Source organism: Petaurus breviceps, unplaced genomic scaffold, assembly GCF_028583685.1.
Source record: "Petaurus breviceps papuanus isolate PSGF00001 unplaced genomic scaffold, PetGlider_PUasm1.0 173, whole genome shotgun sequence".
NCBI lineage: Eukaryota > Metazoa > Chordata > Mammalia > Diprotodontia > Petauridae > Petaurus > Petaurus breviceps.
The window spans coordinates 34,147,801-34,161,651 of NW_027185759.1; positions in this window are offsets into that span (position 1 = coordinate 34,147,801).

Here is a 13,851-nt window from a genome sequence, read left to right on the forward strand (position 1 = left end):
ATATATAAAGAACTTTATCAAATCTATAAGATTATGAGCTATTCCCCAACTGATAAAGGATCAAAGGATGTGAACAGGCAGTTTTACAATGAAGGAATCAAAACAATTTATAGTCATATGAAAAAAATGTGCTCAAAATCATTATTGATTAGATAAATGCCAATTAAATCAACCTTGAGACACCATTTTTACACATATCAGACTGGTTAAATTGATTGAAAAGAGAAGCGATAAATGTTGGAGGGAAATTGGAAAAAAACTAGGACACTAATTCACTATTGGTAGAACTATGAACTCATCTAACCATTCTGAAGAGTGATCTGGAATTATGCCCTAAGAGTTATTAAACTGCCTATAACCTTTGACCCAGCAATATCAATACCAGGTCTGTTTGTCAAGATGATTAGGAGAAAAAGAAAAAAAAAACACCTTTCTGTTTAAAATAGGTATGAAAGCTCTCTTTGTGGTGGCAAAAACCTCAAAATTGCAAGGATGTGTGTGCATCAGTTGTAGAATGGATAAACATAGGATTGTGATGGAATACTCCTGTGTTATAAGAAATGATAAGCTTGATGATCTTAGAAAGGCATGGGTAGATTTGCATGAAACAAGTAGAACAAGAGAACACTGTACACCATAGCAGTGATGTTGTTTTAAGAACAACTTTGGACAGTTAAATCATTTTGACTATTATAAATATTCAAATTAACTACAAAGGATCTATGAAGGAAGAACCTAACTTCATCCAGTGAAGGAATTGATAAATAGAAGTATGTAATAAAATGTATACACACATATTTTTGTCTTATGGTAGCCACTTTTATGATGGGGGAGGGAAGAAAAAAGGGGAAAAGGGAATAACAGAAAGTTACATGGTATTATACATATATTATATTTAAATGTATTTAAAAGGAATAGCAAGTTGCACATAATAGATTTGCAGTTTCATGTGCAATTATCTTTTTTTTCTATTCTACTACTTATGGAAATGCTTGTTTTATTAAGTTCAGAATAAAACAAAGAAATCTTTCAATTCATCTATAATTTATATCCCTTAATGTATGTGCATTTACTAAGTGCTAAGCAAAAGATCTGTTGTACAAATGATGCATTTTATTTCTTATGAAATATTATAAATTTTTTCTTTTGTATTAATTTTTAAAAATTAATTTCATTTAACAATTTTGTCATTCTTGAAGTCATAGGAATCTCAAAATTTTAGTGATACTGCCGCGATCAGATCAGACTGAAGTAGAAACGTTGGTCAATGACAATACTTTTGTTTGGAATTTTAATTATTGCAATGAAATTACAATTATGGAATTGGTAGAGGATTTTTTCTGTTGGTTAGATTACATTAGAAGATGATCTAGGATTATATTTTCAATCTAGCTAATAACTACTGACCTAAATCCCACTAGGAAATAGAAAAATAAAATTATTTCTTCTAACATTTAATTATTTTCTGGTTTCACTGAGCCATAGAACAGATATTTTAGAAAAATCACCACTGATGCTGAAAAACATATTTAATTTCTCAGTAAGATTTAGAGTATAAATATGTGCAGTGATGATTACATTATTGTATTCACTCCTCTTTTCTTTGTACCAGTTGTTCAGAGGAAACTGAAGACACGGATCTAGTAGGGGATAGATCTAGCTATAGTTGAAAAGTCTGTTTCTTTTCCTCTTTGCTAATTTTTGGCTCTTCCCTTCCTTTTCAGTGTCCTTAAATTACTGCACCAAATTTAGCCCCCAGGTAAAAGCAATATATCTTCCCTGGGCTGTGATCATATTGAACTTTTCTTCCCAAACTCATCTAACCCCAGCTTCTCCCCAGTCTTAGTTTCTGTCACTGGCACCACATGCTGCACCTACCTCAAAGTGTCTTTATAATGTACCATTGGAATGCAAACTCCTTGAGGGCAGGGTTTTTGCTTTTCTTAATACACTCACTTATTTCAGTACTTGGAATGTGGTATTTATTTAACAAATGCTTGTTGACTGCCTGTACAAAGGAAGAGTGTTTAACCAGAATGAGGCTCCACCTTGTGGTGGTTCAATTAAATTCTAAACCCATATCTTAAGGGTCTGCTATGGAGACCTTTATTTGAATCCCAGTTGGGCCACTTATTAGGGATATGACATTAAGCAACTCACTTCTCTGGAACTCAGATTTTTCATCTGTAAGATGGGGACATTGAATCAGGTGAACTTTAAGGTCCTTTTCAAGGTCTATATCCTATGAACCTAAATGGGCCTAGAAGTACATATGATCTAATAATAGATTTCATTTAAAAATATTTATTTTTAATATTAATTTTTAAAAAATTAAATTCCAAATTCTCTCCGTCTCTCCTTCTCCTCCTTCACCCAACAAGAAGACAAACATAAAAAAATCAATTATATATAACACATTTAATTTTTCAAAAAAGCACATGTAAAAGAATTTATTTTTCCTGAATGCATAAAATGCACACAGTAATTCATGGATTACCAAAGACCTCTAATGCCTTTACTAGATCACCTACTTAAGACTCATGACAAGGAGTTGTCAAGAACTGAATAGGCTAGGAAGCCATAGAGGGATTGTGATATATACATACACATGCAAACACACACATATGTGTGTATACACAATTACATATATATATATACACATAAACATGTATATCTATATCTCACAAAATGCATAAGTATATATATCTACATAGAGATGCATATATCTCACAATATATGTATATCTTCATACAACCTGTATGTGTATAGAAACAGAGTGTCCAAGTAATGAATCCAGCAATATGTAAAATAATACATTTTTTCCTCCCAAAGTGTGTATTGAGTCTGTTATGCAAGACGAACCAAAGTAACATTTGAAGGCTCATTCTCGGATGTTTGGCCACTAGACGCTGAATTTTTTGGTTAAAACAACTTAAAACCAAGAAAAATATGACTTTCAGCCATATGCGATCTTCTTCCAAATCCACTGGATCAGTAGTGAAATGAGGAGCAAAAAGTTGCTAAGAATCACACAGATTTTCAATCTCTATAAATATTAGCTGCTTTATATTTGAGATCTTTATAAAATGACAGATGAATTAACATAATATTGGAAGAAATGAAATCTATAAGTATTGCCATTTTCATGAAGAAGAAAACTAGAAAACAAAATGATGTTGCAATTAAATAGAAGGATGGGTCTTAGATTCTCCTTGGAGAAGAAAACAAAGTCATTTGCAGCTTTGCTTTCACTGTATGCCTAAAGACAGCCTCATCATCATTTACTCATAATAAGCATAAAAAGAAAGGCTTACAAGAAGAAAATTGAATTCTATTGCAACAGTGTCTACTGTAAAAGTAGAGGAAGTCTATTAGGGATTGGATAAAACTCCCTAAAATAAGTCATTATTAATATATACTTAATGTCATTAATTCAACGATAGGGACATAGGAGGATGACAAAAAATGTGTGCTCAAAAATATGATCCAGTCATAACAAATATACCTGGGGCAACTAGGTGGTGTGGTGGATAGGGTTCTGGGACAAGAGTCAGAAAGATTCATCTTCCTGAGTTCAAATACAAACCCAGATACTTGCCACCTGTGACCCTGGGCAAGTCATTCAACCCTGTTTGCCTCAGTTTCCTCATACATAAAATGAACTGAAGAAGAAAATGGCAACCCACTCCAGTATTTTTGATCAAAAAACCAAACCCAAATGGGGTCATGAAGAGTTGGAAATGACTGAAAATGATTGCACAACAACATAAGAAACAAAATGTGCTTATAGATTACTTGGAAACTTTATATCCATATTTTATGAATACTTTCTTCAATAAAAGAATGATCAGGCTGTGGACATTGTTAGGACAAACTTGTGTTACCCCCAAATGCAATGACTTTATGTTAACTGAAAATAATGCATTAATCAAATAGCATTTATTAAGCACTAGCTGTGTGCTGAACACTGCTAGGTGTCAAGGGTATAAAATAAAAAATGAAAGAGACTTCATTTTTGGGGGAGTATTTGTATAAATAAATATTTAAATAATGTGTAAAATGTACCTAGCATGCAGAGATAATCATCATGAATGGTTTCTTATAGAAATGTTGCTTAAATTGATATTAGAATGAAACAGGTGAGTTGGGAGTGCATTCTAAGCATGGGTAACAGCTAGTGAAAGGAATGGAGAAGTGTAATGGCATATATCATGTGTGTGGCATGGAAAGAAAACCAGTTTGTTTAGACTCTGGATTGTCAGAAGACTACTAATATATAATAAGGTTGGGGATATGTTGTGAAAGACTTAACAAGCTCAAGGAGAAGCTTATATTTGATACTAGAAGCAATAGAGAATTATTGGAGTCTATTAAATAAATGAATGATGTGGTCAGAGTTCCCTTTAGGAGAAACCACTGTGGTAGCTGCTTAGAGGATGGATAGAAGGGAGAGAAAGGAGAGTATTGCAACAGGGAAGCAAATTGGTTGACTTATGCTTTAGTTCATATAAGAGGTGATGGGTACTAGAATTAGAGTGGTGGCCATGTGAGTAATGAAAAGAGGAAAGATGCAAGATACATTTTGGAGGAAGGCACGAACAATATTTGGTGCATGATTAAATACATGGAACAAGGGAGAAGTGGAGCCAAAGATTATACCCAGGTTGCAAACCTGTGTATCTGGGGAAATGTTGGTGTCCTCAACAGAAATAGCAACTTTCAGAAAGGCTTTTGGGGAAAGAAAATGAGTTCCATGTTCAACATCTTGTGTTTGAAATATCTGTGGAGAATCCAGTTTGAAATATCCACCAAATAGTTGGAAATGCAGACCTGGAGTTCAGGGGAAAGATGAGAATGGGATATGTAGATATGGGGATCATCTGCATTGATATGATCATTGAATCCATAGGAAAAGATAAGGTCAGCTAGAGAGTTTATAGAGAGGATAGGATATGGAATAACCTTCAGAAAACCCACAGCTGGAGGGCAAGATATAGATCAGCAGCTAAAAAAGAAAACAGAAAAGGTATGGCAGGAGAGGTAGAATGTGGACCTGGAGAGAGAAGTATCACAAAAACCCAGAAAGGAAAGAGTATCCAGGAGGAGAGGGTCCTTCACAGCATCAAATATAGTTGGTTAAAGAGAATGAAGTCTGAGAAAAAAATGATTAAATTTAGGGATCAAGAAATCTTGAAAATTTGGAGAGAACAATTTCAGTTGAATGATAAATTTGGAAACCAAATTTCAAGTGATCAGGAAGAGGAGAAATGGAAGTAAAGGGTATAGATAGCATTTTCTAGGTGTTTAATTGTGAAAGTAAAATGAACTATAGGACAATAGCTGGAAGACATAATAATATGAAATCAAGATTTTTTTTTTCAGGATGTGTGATACTTGAGCTTGTTTAAAGGGAGACAGGTGTTAAGGAAAAGTTTGAAGATTAAAGGGACAGGAGATGATTCTGGGGAAGACTGCTGGAGAAGACATTGTTTATCAAGGTGTCTATCACTCTATATCTATTTATCCCCAATGACCAAAACTAAGGATCTTGTTACATTCTTTACCAAATTCCTATATGTCTACACTCCTCACCCCCATAAGGATATTGCTGGTGCACACACACACACACACACACACACACACACACACAATTCCTTGCTTATACTTATCACAAATACTTCAAGCAATATGACCAGATACCCCATGAATTTCAGTTTCTTGTTGCCTTTGGGCATAGGATGAAACCAACTTGCCAATTTCTGTATTTTATCCTTTGAGAAAAAACCACGAGCTGTTCTTATATTTAGAATATATATTTACTTCAACATTTAACAGGGTGAGTTTTCCCCCTTCTTTCATGGAGCTTATATTCTAGGAGATGAAAGACAATAGGGGGAAAATATATTCCCCAAACATCAATTTGAGAACTATTTAAAATGTATAAGACTAAATAGAGGTTTCAATTCCACATTAATATTTTAGTCAGTGAAAGAGAGAGAGGGAATATTAAGAGATTGTTCTTCACTTCAGAGAGGTGGTAGATATGTGCAAATGATTTAAAAAATGCAAGCATAGGAAAATATTTAAGGATGATCACAATATCAGTTCATCTAAGGCTAGCAGCAAGCTTCAAATAATGCTCAGCTATCGCTCCAAAATATAGTTTATATTCCAGGAACTTGACTAGTTCCCAAAACTGCATCAGATTGAATCCTACGGGTGACAGTTAAATGGTTATAGCTGTGGGGACTAAAGATAAAGAGGACCAGGGAGTCCTTTTCAATGAGCCAATGCTTATTGAAAAAGCATACTGTCTTTAAAATAATTTATATTGAAAATTTCTTTTTATTATATCCCCATAGTGTCCCATATCTCCATCTCTCTCTTATCCCCAAGTGTCATCCCATATAACAAATACAGTAATATTTTAAAGAGGAAAAATAAGTTAGTATAATTGATTGATACATTGACAAAGTCTGAAAATATGTGCAATGTGCAGCATCTGTGGACCTCTCACATCTACAAAGAGGGAAGTTGGGAGTGTCTTCTCATATTTCATCTGAGTCGTCCTACTTCCATTTTATACTTTTGTTACATTTACTTTTAATTTTTTGGTGGGTCACTGTTCTTTCCATTTACATTGTTATAGTTACTGTGCATTTTTTTCTTGGACCTGCTTATATCATTGCATCAGTTCATAGAGATCTTTACATACTTTTCTGTATTCATCACACACATCATTTTCTAAAATGCAGTAGTATTCCATTATATTCATGTACCAGAATTTGTTTAACTCATTGCTCTCTCACATCAATTGATGGATATCTACTTTATTTCCAATTCTTGGGTATCATAAGAAATACTACTATACATATTTTGGGGTATATAGGGACTTTCTTCTTATTGATGATGGTGTCATTGGAACCCAGTGATGGGGTCAAATCATCAAATTTTAATCTATGTACACAATTTCAAATTGCTTTTCAAAATGGCAATACCATCTCACAGCTCCACTAACAATTTATTAGTGTGCCTATTTGTAGGGTATGAGGTGAAACCTCAGAAGTTTTTTTTTTTTAATTTGCAAATCTCTTATTACTAGTTATTTGGAACATTTTTATGTAATTGTGAAAAATTTTCTTAATTTGCTTAAATTGGTATTAGAATGAAACAATGTTTGGCAAAAGATAACACTCCTTTAAGCTATAAAAAAAGCATAGGAATAAAGTGACCTTGTAAAAACATATAATGTGTGTGTGTGTGTGTGTGTGTGTGTGTGTGGAAAAGCAAACATCATATTCAATGGGGATACGCTAAGAATTTTAGAATTAGATTAGAATGAACAAATCTCAGTTCTATTTTTGAGATTTGTTCATTTCTTTAACCATTTATCTCTAGGGTAATGGTTATTAGTTACATATATACATACACAGCACACACACATTTGTTAATTGTTTACACATTTTGAATACTTTTATCAGAGATATTTTATACAAAGTTTCTTCCCCATGAGATAACCTCGCTTCTTTAATGTATTAATGATTTCTTTTCAGAAACCATTCATAATAAAAGTAATCTATTTTATGTTTTTCTTTTGTTTGGTAAAAATACATCCATTAAAAGACACATATGAACTGATGCAAAGTGAAATGAGCAGAACCAGAACATTGTACACAATAACAGCAATATTGTTTGATGATCAACTACAACTGACTTAGCTCTTCTCAGCAATACAATGATCCAAGACAATTACAAAAGGCTCATGATGGAAAATGTTGTCCACATCCAGAAAAAGTATTGATGTATTCTGAATACAGATAGAAGCATATTATGTTATCTTTATTTTTTATGTTTTTTTCCCCTTTTGGTCTGTGTCTTCTCTCACAACATGACTAATATAGAAATTTATTTTACATGATCACATATATAACTTCTATCAAATTGTTTACCACTTTAGAAAGAAGGGAGGGGGGAAATGTGAAACTCAAAATTTTGTAAAAGTGAATGCTAAAAATTATGTTTAAGTATAATTGGAAAATCCTATTAAAAAGAATATATCAATTAGTGGATTGATCCAAACATTCTGGAGAGTAATTTGAAACTATTATAAAAGAGCTATAAAACTGCATAGCTTTTGACCCAGCAGCACCAATTTGGGGAAAAGGATCAATTTGTGCAAACATATTTATAGCAGCTCTTTTTATGGTGGCAAAGAGGGAGTTCCCATAGGAAATGATTGAACAAGTTGTGGGTATATAATTGTAATGGGATAATATTATGCTAAAAGAAATGACAAGCAAGATGCCTTCAGAACAACCTGGAAAGACTAAAATTACCTGGTGCAAAATGAAGTGAGCAAAACCAGGAGAACATTGTATAGAGTAACAACAATATTGTATCATGATCAACAGTGAATAATCATACAACAATATCATAATCAACAGCTATTCTCAGCAAAACAAACAGGCACATTTTAAACTCCTTTTTGCTTATCTTTTCCTTTAACTCCTTTCTTGTATCTTATTGGTATTGCTAGAATTTCCAGAACAATATCAAAATAGTGAGGAGAGTAGGCATTCTTGTTTCACTCATATTTATTGGAAATAAAATTCTTAGTGTATCCCCATTGAATATAATGCTTGCTTTTGTACACACACACACACACATTATATATATATATATATATAATATGTTTTTACAAGGTCACTTTATTCCTATGCTTTTTTTATAGCTTAAAGGAGTGTTATCTTTTGCCAAAGGCTTTTTCTTCACCTATTGAAATGATCAATATTTGGATGTTTTGGTTTTTAATATGATTGGTTATATTGATTTTTCCCAAAGATAAACTATTTTTGCATCCCTGGTATAAATTCTACATAAGAAATAATTTCTTGGGTAAATCATTGTAATTCATTTGATAGAACTATGTTTAAAAATCTTGAGTAAAAATTCACTAATGATAGTGGCATATATTTTCTTTTCATGTTTTATGTTTACTTAGTTTAAGTATTAGGACTATATTTGTCTCATAAAATGATTCTGGTAGCATTCTTTCTCAATTTCAGAGGATTTTTATAGTATTGTTACTAACTTTTTTTTTTAACAGTTTGATAGAATTCTCCTGTGAATCCATCAGGCACAGAAGTTTTTTCCTTTGGTCATTCCTTTATAGTTAAATCTATTTCCTTCTCTGAGATAAGAGTATTTAAAGTCTCTATCTGGTCTTCTGATAGCTTGAATATTTTATATTTTTGAAAGTATTCTTGTATTTCTTTTGTTTTCTCAGTTTTCTTAGCATATACATGTGCATAGTATGCTCTAATTATTCTTTTCATTTCTTCTGATTTTGCTGGGATTCTTTTTTTACATTGTGCCGCAGTCTTCAAACATTGCCAATTATTACAGGTGTCAGAAAGAACACTTTACCATGATAGAGTACCACCCTACTGATCTATAATCTCTCATTTTGGCCTTTCTCACCTACACTTTTCCTAGAGTTCTCCCTCCTGTACCCACGTTTTCCCATATCCCAGGTGCCAGTTTTTTCTAGGGATTATAATTCCTCTTCTCTCAGGACAAGTACACTTTTCAGGCGCCTCATTCCCCAGGACTCTTTCAGTGTAAAGTTGTCATCTTCCTTTACTCATAGGTCATTCATCAGCTGAACTTTCTTCCAAATCCAAAGTAAGACCTCCTTCCTTTCATTTCCTTTTCTATCTTTCTTCTCTCCTCACCTCTGATCCTGTAAACTCTTCCCTTTCTGAAACCATAGAGGTCATGTTACCTTCATTATAGCCCTTGATTTAACTTTGCCACAACAAATTCTCTTACTCTCACCCCGCCCCCATTTCATTTACCCTTCAATGTTCTAATTTAGTCCCACAAAATAAGAATTCACCTGTAGGCAGGGTGTCACCAGATTCTGTTCATAATGCCCACTGTCCACTGAAACCTCTACCAGATTTGTGCTTTTGCCTCTGTTTCCTTGTGTACATTTAGAAAGAAATCTCTTATTGGTCTTTCTGTTATCACTCTGTTGCATTTCTGTCTGCATTTATTCACTTCACTTGCATTTCTGTTGTCTGGGGTATTAGAGATGCAAATAATCTCTTTAGTCCTAGTTTTTTTTTCTGAAAATTATTCAAACATTTTATGATGAATAACCATTTTTTGTCCACTGTTACTAGGTTTAGATTTGTAGGATAGAACACACCAAGCTGTATCCTGAGCTCCAGTGCTCTTTAGAACACTTTATTTCCAGCAAAACCAAACCAAACCAAACCAAAAAGGGGCACTATTTCATTCTCTGCTTTTTTTGAGTGCAGAACAGTTTCATGTCATTTGAATGTTTTTTATATTGCATTCGAGTCTTTCTCCGGATGGTTTGCAGACTTGTTTCTGAACTGAATTGTTAAATTTAAACTACTAAATATTCTGAAGTTTTAGTAGTATTTATTCAGAGATGCCTGAACTTGTTTACTAGATCTAAAAGTCATTTTTCCTTCTGTTGTTACTGTTTCCCCTGTTGATTTATGTGCTTATATTCAAAGTCTTTAAGATTTTGTCTTCCTGGAATATTTGGCACTTTCAGTCTTCCCTCCCCCATCTTCTTCTTTTCCTTATTGCTCACTTCTGACTCTCTCCCCTCTGATTGTAGTTTCCTTTGGGCTTAGATTTCAAAGGATCTGAACTTTTTCCCAGAATGGGCAATTCATGCTTCTCTAGCTTAGGTCTCTGCCCTGGATGACTTTTGGGTGATCCTAACTTGCCCCATCTGGATACTGTGCTCTTCCCTCAGGCTTGATGGAGCACTGCACAGTTCTCCATATGCACAATATCCTGTCCCAGTGACTTGTCCCACTCCCTCTTTCTTTTTTAGTTCTCTGGCTCTACACTGGCAATTCAGAGCCTTCTGGAACCAACAGTTTAGCATCTGCTGACACCAGAGAATGAGAGTCTGCTTTCCTTGGCACTGGCGATGCCTGATTTCTCTAGTATCTGAAATTCGGAGTTACTGGAGTTCAGAACTTTGTAGCGTTAGTGGTTCTGGATTGCAGCCTCCCAAAGACTTTTGTTCCTGAAAGGCTGTGGTCAAGCTGACTGTTGAGACCTGAGGAAACTTCCATAGCCTATAGCCAGAGTCCCTATGGGATCTCTACAGCACTGAAAGAAGGAGGGGAGATAGAAGTGTAGAGGTATGTTTTGATGTAATCTTGTGTTATGTCCTAGAGTTTGCTAATGCAGCCTCTCTACTGGCAGCATGGGAGAAAGGGGTGGGATTCTGAATAAGTACAGGGTCAGTGAGTATCAGCTCCAGTTTTTTTTAAACTGAAATATTTATTAAAATGAACAATTTTCATGTTCAAAACTTCATGGGAGATAAAGTTTTTTTTTTAAAACTTATATGAAAAGCTTACATCTGACATTACTGGGTCACATCAAACCAGAAGTGACCCACTTCTCCTGTACTCAGGGCTGCTTCTTCTCTGTCTCTGGGTGGCAGCAGCTATAGTGTTGGTGGGGGCAGGTTTGTTTTTTTTAAAGCATTCTTTTGGATTCCTGGTATCCTATACTATGGAAAGAACTGAAATTGCTTTATCTTTGGTGCCTACTTCCTCTTTTGTGGAGGTTTGAGAGATCATCGGATGAGATAAAATGTCTAGTTCGTCATATTCTTGCTCACATGACTCAGACATTCTTTAAAATTGTTTTTGAAGAGACATACTTTTAAATGAAGAAATGTGACTTTTGAAAAATGGTGTCTACATTTTAAACTGAGTAATAGCAGGAGAATAGATACAAGTGGACAAGGACATTAAACAAATCATGATGACATCGAAGAACTTTTAGGACTTTTTTTTTTTCAAAAATCCAATTTCTGAGCACAGCTTAGTCACTAGACAGTTTTGAAATTGTAGCATATTTTTTAATGCTGGCTAACTCAGACTCTATCAGTTACCAGTGAATAGAGTTCCTCTAGGTTTATATGAATAATTATTCTTACATGTGTCAATTCTCTAGGTTTCCATGAAATAAAACCTCTTTATGACCGAAAAATCTTTTGGCCTCCACATTTTAGACACTTCACACCTGTTACTTACAGAGTATGGACTAAGACACAGATAGACAAATACATTTTTTCTTGACTGATTTTACAATTTTTTTACCCTTAAAGGGGAAATATTCTGAATAACAGGTTCACCCAAGGATAGCAAGGTTATTCCATTGGTAGACAATCATAAGATTAAACCCAAGTTGCCAGGTTTGTGCTATCTGGAAATATTTTGCTCATCTTCTGTTTCTTGATGTTGTCACACTTAGTGAAGAGTTATCGATCAAGGTGCTATTCAGAATGAGAAATATTACATCCAAATGACTTTCATGAAAAAGTTGAACCATTCTTGTACTGTTATTTTTTCCTTTCATTTTAACATGAAGTATGTTTTTCTTTAAACACTGGGCATACTTGTAATTCTGTTCAAAGTCAAATGTTTCGAAGGAGTTTAGACATAAATATGCTCTGATATCATGTCAAAGATATGGTCTTTTGATGACATTTACAAATTTCAGGCTTTGGAGCAAGCTCGACCTCAAGTAGTTTGGCAGAAATTCTTGAAATAATGAGAGTTTCAGCTCCTTCATACCATCAAAAACTTTGGTTTAAGTGAGATAGAAGATCATGCATTAGATGCTGGGGAGGCACCAGAGGTCCTTGGTATTAGTGATGCAGGATTCATCTGCTTGGAATGGTACTGAAAAGTCAAATGATCAGGAAGGCAACAGCAAAGGAGAACATGGTTTTTCTGGAGGGTAAGAAAAATATTTGGGAGGAGGCTACTTCAGCTTTTGAGTTAGCAATAAATTTTGCAAAAAAAGGGGCCAGAATGTGGTACTGAATAGTCCCAGACTTCCACAAACAATTTACTCGTTATTTTTAAAAAATACAAATAGCCAAAAATTATCTATCAAGAAATTTTCAGCTCTGTGACCCATATCATCACCATCTTCAACAAGTTACAATAATGTATGTCCATTGAGACAGTCCTGAATTATCAAAGAAAGATTGATATTATTTGTGTGATACATTGAAGAAGGCAGGGAATTGAATGTTTCAGAAATATTTCTGTCTAGACTGAGTTTAACTAAAAATATGCTGCCAGTAAAAGGGCTAACTCATTTTTAAAAAAAAAATGTCAGCCATGATTTTTATTCTAAAAGCTTAGTTCACCTCTCTAAAGTAGTCAGTTGGGACTAGAATTCCAATAACTTTCTATAGTTCTTTACAAAATAATTATGTGTATTCCCCTGCCTTATAAATTATATTTCTAACTGTTGATGGTACAGAAAACTTTTCTTCTCCCACTCTTTTACTTAGTTTTTCACACATTTAAATGCACAGACATATATGAGGGTGTTTAAAATATGCTCTTATGAATTCAGAGGAGGCAGTTAGGGAGAAAAATAGCTAGCATTTGAATGATATAGGTAATAGCTAAACACAGAACATGACTCATCTACATGGCAGTAGAGAATAATTAGAAAATTAATGAATTATGCTCATTTTTTCACATCAAATAAACAAACTAATTGTTTACCTAACCTATGAGACCTGATTACAGATCATTAGTGAATAAATAATCATAATTGCATTTCATGAATATATCTGCATTTTATGTCTCACATTCATTTATGGTGAAAATATCTCAATCGAGGCATAAAGCAGGACTCCAGAATGTCTATACTATTGCTTTGTTACTCTACTTTTTCCCAGAAAGAATTTGAAGCAAGGATAAGATAATATTTAACATTGGAAATGCAAATATAAAGAGAAAAGTAGTCTATGGATTTGTA